This window comes from Trichosurus vulpecula, chromosome 6, assembly GCF_011100635.1.
Source record: "Trichosurus vulpecula isolate mTriVul1 chromosome 6, mTriVul1.pri, whole genome shotgun sequence".
Taxonomy (NCBI): Eukaryota; Metazoa; Chordata; class Mammalia; order Diprotodontia; family Phalangeridae; genus Trichosurus; species Trichosurus vulpecula.
This window is the reverse complement of record NC_050578.1, coordinates 173,668,586-173,681,345: the sequence shown is the minus strand read 5'-3', so window position 1 is coordinate 173,681,345 and position 12,760 is coordinate 173,668,586. Positions and strand designations below refer to the sequence as shown.

General features: G+C 35.1%; 1 non-coding gene across 1 annotated transcript; it reads left to right on the top strand.

Annotated features, from left to right (window-relative positions):
- The first annotated feature begins 10,517 nt into the window (after positions 1-10,517).
- On the top strand, positions 10,518-10,624 carry LOC118855620. The gene has a single exon (XR_005010789.1). It is a non-coding gene; the product is annotated as a U6 spliceosomal RNA (small nuclear RNA).
- Positions 10,625-12,760: the final 2,136 nt, after the last annotated feature.

Genomic DNA, 12,760 nt, shown 5'->3' with positions numbered 1-12,760 from the left:
GTGTCTTGGGGAGGGGAGAGGGAAGAGAGGGAGAGAGAAAAATTTGGAACTCAAAATATTATAAAAACGAATGTTGAAAACTATCTACATGTAATTGGAAACAAATAAAATATTAAGTGAGAAAAGTAAAATAAAATAAATTGCATAGCTCATAATCAAGTTTTTCTTTTATATGCAACTGAGATAGTAACCTCAAAGCTTCAGCCAATATACTGCAGTAACTTGCCTTGGGGATAACAGTGACTTACTTCCCTTAATTCTATCCTCATTCCCCACCCCCACAAAAAATAAAAGAGTACTTGCTTCAAATACATGTCTTCACATGGAAGAAGAAAAATATATAAGGCTGAGTTTAAGACTCTTCATTGTCCTGATACTATAAGCCAGTGTTCTGTGGTGATATTATGACTTGCTAACAATAGAGAAAGTATTCCCTACCTCTAGTCTGTTTCTCTAGGGGCCAGCTGAAAATTGTATCTGTCACTTAATTTAAAAGAAAGAAAGACAGACAGACAGACAGACAGACAGACAGACAGAAAGAAAGAAAGAAAGAAAGAAAGAAAGAAAGAAAGAAAGAAAGAAAGAAAGAAAGAAAAAGAAAGAAAGAAAGGAAGGAAAGGAAGGAAGGAGGAAAGGAAGGAAGGAAGAAAGGAAGGAAGGAAGAAAAGAAGAAAGGAGGAAGACAATGTTTAAAAGGTCATGTAGTCTCAGAAAGTTTGTCACAATCCTCTTTAGACTAATTCTTTTAAGTGAAAATAAAACTAAAATATTATGTAAGAAGGGGAGAATGCCAAGAGAAAAGAAAAAAGAAAAAAATGTGGGGAAGAAAGGAGGGTATGGCTTACAGATAAAGACACCATGTTTACAAAGTAGTGAACCAGAACTGAGGAATTGTCCCTTCGTTGATAGGAGAAGCATGTTGACATGAAAGCACTCCCTACTCCTCACCTTGAATTAAGCTCTTGAAATAAGTGCACTTGAGCATCTACTCACTATGGTGTCCTTACATTTGTGAATTTAAATTCATGTTATAAAAAGAAAGGAAAAAAATCATTCTGTACTTAAACTCTTAATTGATATACTAGTTACTAGAACTGGAGGTATTCAATTTCCATTTGGTGGTCAAACTCTCTGATCCAGAACCCCACTCTAGTGATTTAGGAGAACTTGACAAGTGCCTTTAAGAATCATAAATCCACTTTGACAAGCGTATGGCAAGAGAGCCATTAGCAAGGTCATCAGCCTTATTATGAACAATAGCAGGCATATCATAAACACACACATAGTCCAACAAATATATCTTTCTGAATGTGGATCTTTATGGAAAATTATTTTCATTTTTCTTTTTATTATGGATGCAATTAATTATTTTTATATAGATAAGGAACTTATCACTTATAGATAATGTGAATAGAGTCACTGGTCATTTAAAATTACAAAATAATGGGATGGATGATTCATGAATAAATTTTCATTTTAAAAAATAGAATTAACATAAAGCAACAGAGATACCTGCAAAGTTAAATGGAAAATATGATCGTGTATATGTGTGTGTATACATACATACATATATATATATATGTATTATGATAGTAATGAATAAAATTTGAAAAGCAAATACAGATGCATAGCTATTGCTTCACATTTTATTATTATTCCCAAGTAATGAATATGAGAAAAATGCTGTTCCTAAATCAGTTATATTTTTTCTATATTCTCAAGCAAATCAAATAAAAAATGGAGGATTGTAATACTAATAATGATAACCAGAATTTATATAGTGCCTACTATGTGCCAGGCACTGTGCTAAGCACTTTATAAATATCTCATTTGAACTTCACAAAAACCTTGGAGGTAGGTACTTTATTATCACGATCTTATAGTAGAGGAAAGTAAGGCAAAGTGAGGTTAAGTGACTTGTTCAGGGTCACACATCTGAGGTCAGATTTAAACTCAGGTCTTCCTGAATCTGGCCCTAGCACTCTATCCACTATACCATCTAGTAGCTTCTAGGTGATGGCAAGGGAGGCACAGTCCACTGCTAATAATGTTCTCTTTATGAAAGAATAGGATGTTATCTATCAGCATTTCAAAAGATGGCAGGGAAATTTGTTATCAGTGAAATGAACGTGAACAAAAAATTGTTAAGGCCTATGATGTTTCAAACACTGGGCTATGCTAGATATACAAGAAAGTACAGGATGTTGAAGAAATAAGAAGAGTTAGAAGAAAACAAGGTGGGAAAAAATCATAGGTTGCATCACATTAATAGAAAACCATTTGAATTTACTTTAAAAATAAGTTTAAGGCAAAATTAATTCCACTAAAATCTTTTCCCAAAGACTCTTCAATAATATGGCAGTGACCCTGAATTCTTGAAGGGTAAGGTGGCATTTTATAAGCTCAGGCATGTCCTCCCACTTTTGAAAGGCTTTAAGTACAGTGCTAGCAATGGGCATTCTGTATAATATTTTGAGAAAGGCTCATTAGCAGAAGTTTTCCCACCATGTGACAAACTTGTATTTGCACAAAAGTCCACTAACATTGTCTACTGGTCCATGATGGGTAAGTGATAAAAACAATTACTTTCAAGAAAACCTGAAGCTAATATTAATAATGAGAGCACAAACAAACAACAAGAAAATAGCAGACCCTTCTACCCATTATACAAGCTCTTTGTCAATAATACAATGAGTTAAAAACAATAATAATTTATTCAGATGTGAAAAATTCAGTCTAAAAAATGTAGACTATTAAGATTACCTGAGAAATGATTTAATATTTATCATTTATGATGAACCTTATTCTCAGTGTATAATGTGTCTTGAAGCTATCATAATTAGGAAAACATTTAGAAAACCAAGTTTGTGTTGCTGAAAGCAATGTATATCACCTATTTAAAAAATAAAAACTATCTGCACACTTCTCAAACTTGGCAGAATGATTTTCTAAACTGTTTACAAATATCATAAATGAAGAGATTCAGTAGGCTTGAATCCATTTGTTAATAAGTCAAGGCAATAAATCAAAAGTAATTATTTTGTAAGAACAACTGATTGACATTATGGAAGACAAAAAATTTACCAGCCAACTTTCAACATAAACCTTTGCAAAACTGGTGGATGATACTAAGAAATAAACATCATTATTTAGTAAAAGTAGCCAATGAGCATTTCTTCATTGGATCTAAGTATCTTTTGAAATGCTTTTCCCAGCTGTGGCAGCTGTAAAAACCCTCAAAATAAACTTTAATTTGATCCCTGAATCACTGGATCACATTTAATGAAGATTTTCTAAAATAATGGAGCATGTGGAATCACATTGCTCCCATTAAAATCATCAGTATACCATTTCATAAAAGCTAAAAGTTTTTTTTATCATTTTTAAATAAAATTAAATAATTTAAATATTTATTTAATCATCTTATCCATTTATTAATATACATACAGTGATAGCATGTTCATTTTTTGTTATGAGAGTACATGATCAAAAAAGTTTGGAGAAAATATATTTATGAAACAACATACTTGTAAATATAATGACATTTTCATGCCCTATAATCTAGATCCTTATAATACTATATGAATATTCTTTTCAATGACCCCTGTCTGTTATGATTCATTCTCCCTGACACAAAGAGTAATTTGGTGCATTAGTTTTGGTCAGATGATTATTGGGGGACCACTTAATGTGAGAGGAGGTACCTCAGGCCTGGAATAAAGGTATCCTGAGCTAAATGAGGAAGCCAACCTCATCCATGTTGACTGTGTCATCATTCTAAATCTGTCCAGATTGTATGAAAAAAAATTTTTAGTGGAATGAAGAGCAGAGAGTATATTTAATGATAGATCCTGAATTCCCCCTTGATACCCTATGCACATGTATTGCATCCTAGTGAATCCAGTAACCAAGGACAAAAATACAGAGGAAAGAAGAAAGGGATCATGTTGTATGGACTCTGCTGAGTTCCTCTACTGGTACTTCAGAAATTAGCACAATGCCTGGTGCACAGTAGGTGCTTATTAAATGTTTGATGACTGATTGAATGATATAAATGACTTCTGACTTGACTTGTCTTGACTAGACTCCACTCTGAGCTACACTAGAGAAGTTCACCTAACTCCCTGGCAAGGTAGGCAAAAAGTTACACAGCAACTTTTTTTTGTGACTCCAAGAAGCTGTAGCATGCACATAGGGCTACATCCTGCAAACTGTTTTGGCAAACAGGCTAAACCAGGTCAAGGGCAACTGACGGACCTCAAACAGTTGGTGAGTTGTGGAGGTGTGACCCCAAGCATGTGAACACCTCCCCTTGGGGAATGGGGGAATGAGAACAGTTTGCCCCAATGGCCATAAAGGCAGATGAATCATTATATGTGGGGTGCTTAGAGCTTGGTTAGACATGGAAGAAGCCAAGGTCATCCGCTGAATCCCAAGACATGGCCATTCATCTTGACTTTTGTCTTGCCGCTGGACTTTGATGACCCCGGAAGAGAGAGTGAAGCCAATAACTGTGCATCTCTGCCTCATTTAAATCCAATTTATGCACCAGTCAAAAGACATCCCCCATACCATTTTACCTTTTTTACCTATCTAAAAGTCCTGTGGCACCTGGCAAGTGGTGAAACAACAAGTTTGGGTATACTGGGAGCTGTAGCCACAGCAGTGGCCAAGGGTCCTCTTCTCACTGGACTAAAACAGCAGGGCATTCAGCAGCCCTCTGGGTATCTGAACAGCCTTTTATAAGGACCACATCCTGGCATGAGGAAGGGGCTAGAAAAGGTGCCCTAAATATTGTCTACTTCAGCTAACCAAACCCTGGCCCTTCTTACTGTGGCAGGCGGTGGGGCGGGGGGATCGTTCCCATGTGGTTGAAATACAAAAAAAATGTACAAAAACTTTTGGGAAGATGATTCCACTCACTATTGGTACATGGAATGTATACATGTTTTTCCTCCTTTTAGAATGGCTAAAAGGTAAAGTTATTTATAAAAACCATTCTTAGTAATCCAACTTGGTATTCATTACCCAGATCACTCTGGCAATCTCTCATAATAGCGGATAGGGACTGGGACTGTGATTTCATTGATAAAATGGGGTGGTAGATGAGGAAACTCCTGCTAATAATGCAGGCTGACACCTGCTCTGAAACTTACAGTCTAAATTGCCTACAGCAGTGTTATCCATTTCAAATAGGAATAAGGACCACTAACCTACACATAAAGATTTCTGCTTTCTGCATATTGGCTTAGAAAACTACATATTAACATTATCTATTTTTTTTATTCATTTTATTAAATATATCCCAATTTCATTTGAACCTCGTTGATCTTCACTCAGGAGGTCTGTAGGGATTTTGTGTTTGACACGGTTGGCCTAGTACATTGAGAGGTGAAGTGGTTTGCTTGGTCATGTAGTCAGCATCTGTCAGGTTGGTTCTGAAACTAGAGCTTACTGGTTTCTCCCTCCTTGCCTGTTAAATTCCTATTCATAGGCTTTGAAACTAGATTTCTATTCACTTTGTCACTCTGCAAATCTGTCTCTAAATGTAGATGGTCAAATTTGGAAGCATTTATCTAGTCACACCCCTTGATTTTTTTCCGATGAAGAAAAGGAGGCCCAAAGAGATTCAATAAATTTCCAAAGGTCAAGAGCTAGTTACTTTTTGAGGTAAAACTAAGATCCTACATTACCTGACTCGCTGTGTAGTGTGCTCTTGCCTCCACTCCACAACTCCCATACTCCTTTCCTATGACTGCCAGTCTTGTTGGGCCACAAATGATGAAACACAACGCTGTTGATCTAATTCTGCTTCACATATCCTTTATCCATAGTTCCATGTTCTGTGTAAACAAGGGAATGGAAATACCAAAAACCATTTTGTGAGAAGACTGCAAGAGAACCGCATTGCTTTGGAAGCTTCAGCCACAGCCACCGTTACTAGGCAATTAAAAAAGATAAAGGCTTCATGTGTACTTCCGCCAGGTGAAGTCTAGCTAATGTGTAAGTCACATTAGGGACAGGAAATATCAGGCAAAACCTTGTGATAAGCAGAAAGGCATTCTCAGGAATTAGTACGACACATTCAGACAAAAAAAGTAGTCAAGCAGAAAATCTAGGAGTCTGGCAATAAGGTGGAAAGGAAACACAAAATGAAAATGAGTGAGAGTGACAGGGATAGGAATTAACTGGAGTTTTTAGTGTACTCAGCTCAATCATAGACAGGATGAAGAGTCAATGTCAGAAAGTGTGGTGCTAGAAGGAGAGGCCAACATAGCAGTTCACACAGGGCAGGTCATATGTCTAGCTACTTCTATCAGGGGGCTGGCTGATTGGATACGGACATTATTGGAAGAAGAGGGACATTCTAGGTTTCTTTCATATAATCAACTCAGCAAGAGAACATCTCATTTGACACTGGGATGGGAGCTGCCAGTCTGATTGACACCCCCCCCCTTTGTAGATCAGCCTCCCACCCCACCTGCAAGCTATCCTGACAAACTCCTTCATGTTCCCCGAGGGAGAGAGGAGGGGAGGGATACTTCTGAGTCAGTGCTATGCTAATAACTAGTAGAGTTAAAATTCTGGATGGAAATTTTTTCTATTCCCTTTTTGTCCTCATGCTTTGCTTTACTGTTAGGTTTTGTGTCAGGGAGAAACTAACAGGTATATATTTTTTTCCTCAAACTATTTAAGATAAAAGGAAGGACATCTTCAGTTATTTACAAGAAAGTTCTGATACAACACCCCACAAAGAGGGAAGTACTCAATTCACGTTGATTGATTGGCTTACTGCCTAATTGCAATATTAAACCTGGCACTAGACACAATCTTAACATTTTCAATTTAAATTAATCCAACATCAAAATAAGCATGTGCCCCAAGGACTACATAAATCTTAGCTATGATATTAACAAGGTCTAATGCTTTCATCTATGTTTTGCTTTGTTTTGTTCATAATTACAGCCAACAATAATCTATTCTGTGGTTTGATCAAGTGACCAAAGTTTTAGGTACTTTTATTTGTTTGTTTGTTTGGCTAAGATCCTTTAGTTATAAAAGTTCAGTTTTAAAGCATTTCCAGAATGAAAGATGAAAAAACCAAAACAAAAACAAAACCAACTTTTTTTTTATGGTGGCAACAATACAATCATAAGAAAACTAACTTTCAGTGATTCAATAATTAATCATTTTATTTATTTTGGTCAGCTCCCCACTAAATTTGATCTTTACCAGTGATTAATGAGAGAAAGAGAAAAGAGGGAAAATTATAGTGATTTGATTGATTTATTTATGCATAGGCCAGTTCTTGCCCTACTTCTGTTCAAAAACTTTTAGTAATTCCCTATTGCTTATGAATTAAAATCAGAATACATTTTTCTGGCAATCTAGACCTTCCACATTTAGATGCCATTCTGCTATTCCATCCATAGTGATTATTACTCCTCTCCACATACTTGGTACATTAGCAAAACTGGATTTCCTCTCTGCCTCTCCCCTCCCACTTCCCACCTTCTATGTCATTGTATAGCACCATTTCCTGGGACTTCAATGTCTTTCTCCATCTTTGACTGTTAAATTACCCAACACAACTAACACTTTTTCCATGAAGACTTCCCTGATCCCTCTTCTTAATTAACAGTCCTTTCCCTTCAAACCTCATACAGCACTGTTTTGAAACTCTCTGATAAACTCATTATGCATTGTTATGAATTATAATTATTCATGAGTATGTTTTATACTCCTATTTAAATATAATTTCCATAAGTGAAGAATATAAACTTTGGCTTTTTAATTTTAAAAATGTTTTTATTAACAAGCATTTTATTTTTCTCCAGCACCTTAAGGCTTTTCCATGGTGGAGGGGAGTGAGGAAAGAAAAAGACCACTGTGATGAACGTAACTTGTGGCTCAAGTCTAGGCATTTGCATTATGCTATCCTCATGTAGCAGAATGCCTCAAGTGTATCTCTATTTCGATGTCTCTGAGATATCTTGCCACAAGTAACTCATTCATTTTAGTATATTCTAATCTATATAACTTCTCTGATTTCTGTTTCCTTTCAGCTTACATAAAGGGAATATTGATCATTCACTACTGTGATGTGATATTCTTTGTTTCACGGACTTTTGGTGGGAAAGGGGTCAGGTCTTTGGATATAGCTTGGTACAGTCCTCTGTTAAGGTTTAACGATCAGGAGAGTGGCTGGAACCTAGAAATTTTTTCCCTAGGTTAAAAATATTTAGGGGCAGATAGACATAACTCTAGTCAATTATCCCCTCTCTAAGGAGAATAGAACAGAACCCCTGTTCCCAATTTCCTGTTTCCTTCCTGGAAGGAATCTAAATGTACCTTGAAAGGGGTGTGAAAGATTCCAGAGACATCTACTTAGTCCTCTTTGAGAGCTGCATTTAAATAGAATCCCAGAGCCACAAAAAATACTGAAGAAAATAATACCCTATAAAATAGAATTGGTCAAATGGCAAAAGAAGTACAAAAATTTACAAAGAAAAGAATTCCTTAAGAAGCAGAGTTGACCAAATGAAAAAGACAGGTACAAAATCTCACTGAAAAAGATAATTTCTTAAAAATCATGACCTACATGAATATCACATGTACCCTACAAATATATATATTCAAAACAAATTCCCACATTGGTCATGTCCAAAAATGTACCTCATTTTGTGTCTTGAGATAATCACTTCTCTGTCAAAAGTTAAGCAGAATTCTTCATCACTTCTTTGGAATCATAATTGGCCATTGCACTGAACAGAATTTTAAACTCTTTCAAAAATATTTTGGGGTTGTACCGTTAGTTTTATCATAAATTGTTCTCCTGATTCTCATTATGTTCTATATCAGTTCACACAATTCTTCCAAGGTTTCTCTGTAACTCTCTCTTCTGTCTTTTTTGTAACTCCCACTTCTTATGACACAATGGTACTCCATTATATTCATATAGAATAATTTGTTGAGTCTTTCTCCAACTGACAGGTACCCCCTTAGTTTTTAGTTCTTTGACACTACAAAATGAATTGTTAAAAATAATTTTGTAACATATGAGTATATTTCTTCTATCTTCAGTTTCTTTGGAATATAGGTCTTACAATGGGGGCATAGCTTCAAATTGCTTTCATAATGGATGAACCAATTCACAGTTTCGCCAAGAATGCCTTAATATGCCTGGTTTCCCACAGCCCCTCTAACATTTATCTGTTTTCTTATTTGGTCTATTTTGCCAATCTGATGGGTATGATGTGGAACTTTAGAGCTGCTATAATTAACATTCCCCTCCATGAAACTTTAAAATAACACATCAAATAAAATTGTGGAGCATCATAGGCAGGAAAAGGTCAGGGTGAGGCATTTTTCCATCGCAAGACAACTTAGGAGTTTAGTAGGAGAGGTCTGTGGCACTGGAGTAGGGGCTGGCCTAGAGTGCATGTGGTCAGTAGCACCAGCTGTGAGCCTTAGAGGTGGTGACAGAGGAAGTGGTAGAATACTGAGTTTTCAGCCCAGAGATGGTAAGGCTGTTCAGACAACTGGTCAGAAAGAAATTATAGGTGACCTTTTGCTAGTACTAGGTGAAGGACCTGACAGTGTTTGGCAACTTCATTGCTCATAAACAGTGCCAGAATAGGAAGAATGCTTGCAGTCAAAAAGTATCAGGGGCTCTGGTCACAATTCCAGGGCTGAGAGGAAGACTAGTACTTGTGGTTGTATGGGAAGCAGGTGCTTATCCTGCATAAAGAACAGATAGCACCTCTCCCCAGAACACACCACCTTGGAAGCACTGACAACTTACAGACACCCAGAACTAGTTCTGAAAACAACAGTGCAAAAAACCCTGAAGCTTAGGATAGTGTTCCCGTAGGTGAGCAGAACCCACCTTTAACATAAATTTCAAAGACAAGAAATAGGCTGGGAAAAAATGATCAAACAACAACAAAAAGAACTTGACCATAAAAAGATAGTATGGTGACAGGAAAGGTAAAGATAGAAACTTAGAAGAAGTCAACAACTAGAAAACAGCAACAAAGCCTCAAAGAACAATGAAAGCAAATTGGACACAAGCCAAACAAGAAGTCCTAGAAGTGCTAAAGAAAGAGATAAGCATGGTAGAGGAAAAACTGGTATTAAAAATAAGAGCTGTGCAAGAAAATTACAAAATGAGAAATAACACATTGTCAAAGAGCCACAAAAATACTGAAGAAAATAATACCCTATAAAATAGAATTGGTCAAATGGCAAAAGAAGTGCAAAAATTCACAAAGAAAAGAATTCCTTAAGAAACAGAATTGGCCAAATGAAAAAGACAGGTACAAAATCTCACTGAAAAAGATAATGTCTTAAAAATCAGAATTGGGCAAGTAGAAGGTAATAACTTGATTAGATATCAAGATACAATAAAACAAAGTCAAAAAATTTAAAAAAAAGAAAATGTGAAATGTCTTATTGGAAAAATAACTGACCTGGAAAATAGCTTGAGGAGAAATAATTTAAGAATTATTGAACTAGTGCTCACATTGGCAGCAAATACACTAAAATTGGAATGATACATAGAAAATTATCACGGCCACTGCTCAATGATGGCATGCAAATTCATGAAGCATTCCATATTTTTTGGAGGTAGGGGTAGTAGGCAGTTCTTGTACCTTATTCTCATTGGAAGTGGCTCAAAGAGGGAATAATGGGCACATCCAGTTGGGTACAGAAATCTATATTATCCTACAAGGAAGTAGGAGGGAGAGGGGGCAGGGCTGAAAGAAAGGAGGCAAGGTTAAGGAAAGCAGTGGTCAGAAGCAAAATAGACTTTTGATGAGGAGCAAGGTAGAATGAAAGAGAGAAAAGGATAAAAAGGGAAAAATAGGCAGAGGGATATACAAAGTAATCCTGTGAATGTGAATGGGATCAACTCACTCATAAAATGGAAGTGGATAGTAGAATGGATTGAAAAGCAGGATCCAACAATATATTCTTTACAAGAAATACACTTGAGCCACAAAGACACATAGAGAGTAAAAAATGAGGGGATCTGTTATGCTTCAGCTGAGGTTAAAAAAATCAGTGGTAGTAATCATGATGTCAAGCAAAGCAAAAGCAAAAAGAAACCTGATTAAAAAAGATAAGCAGGGACATTCTGTTTTGCTAAAAGATACCATAGACAATGAAGTAATATTAATACTAAACATAAATCCATCAAATGACATACCATCCAAATTCTTAAAGGAAAAATTAAATGAGTTACAGGAGGAAATTCACAGCAAAACTGTACTAGTCAGTATTTCAACTTTCCCCTCTCAGAACAAGATAAATGTAACCATAAAATAAACAAAAAAGAAGTTAAAGAGATAAATAGAAACTTAGGAAAGTTGAATATGATAAATCTCTGGAGAAAACTGAATGGCAATATGGAAGAGTATAATTTTTACTCAGTTGTACATGGTATCTTCATACAAACTGACCATTATTAGGGCATTAAAACCTCACAACTAAATGCAGAAAAGCAGAAAGATTAAATTCACTCTTTTCAGACCATAATGAAATAAAACTTACTTTCAGTAAAGGACAATGGAAACATAGATTGAAAATTAATTAGAAACTAAATAATTTCATCCTAAAGAATGAGTAGGTTAAAGAACAAATCACAGAAAGAATCAATAATTGCATTAAAGAGAATGATAAAGATGAGACAAAATACTAAAGTTTATTGCATACAGCCAAAGCAGTACTTAGAAGAAAATTTGCATTTCTAAATGCTTACAACAAGAAAATAAACAGCAAATCCATGAAGAAGGCATACAGAAAAAAAAAATCTAGAAAAAGAACAAATTAAAAATCTCCAATAAAAAAAATCAAATTGGAAATCCTGAAAATCAAAAGAGAGATTAATAAAACTGAAAGTAAGAAAACCATTGAACTAATAAATAAAACTAGAAGCTGATTTTAAGAAAAAAGCCAACAAAATAGATAAACCATTGATTAATTTGATTTAAAAAAAGAAGTAAACCAAATTCCATTATTAATAATGAAAAGAGTGAATTCACTACCAATGTAGAGGAAATTAAAGTAATAATTAGGAACCATTTTGCACAATTATATGCCAATAAATCTAACAATCCAAGTGAAATGGATGAGTATTTACAAAAATATAAATTGCCCATATTAACAGAAGAGAAAGTGGAATACTTAGGTAACCCTATCTTAGGGAAAAAAATGAATAAGTCATAAATGAGCTCTCTAAGGAAAAATCCCCATGACCAGATCAATTCACAAGTGAATCCTACTAAACATTTAAAGTCAAATTAATTCTAATACTATATAACTGATTTGGAAAAATAGGCAAAAAACTCTGCCAAATTCCTTTTGCAACATGAATACAGTGCTGATACTTAAACTAGGAAGAGCAAAAACAGAAAAAGAAAACTATTGACCAATTTCCCTAATGAATATTAATGGAAAAATTTTATATTAAATACTATGAAGGAGATTACAGCAATATTTCACAAAGATCAAACAGTATAACCAGAGGAGATTTATACCAGAAATGCAGGGCTGATTCAATATTAGAAAAACTATCAGCATAATTGACCATATCTATGACAAAAACAACAAAAATCATATGAGTCTCTCAATAGATGCAGAAAAAGTTTTTTAACAAAGTGCAATGCTCATTCTTATTAAAAGCACTAGAAAGTCTAGAAATAAATGGAGTTTTCCTTAAAATGATAAGTAATATTGATCTAAAATCATCAACAAG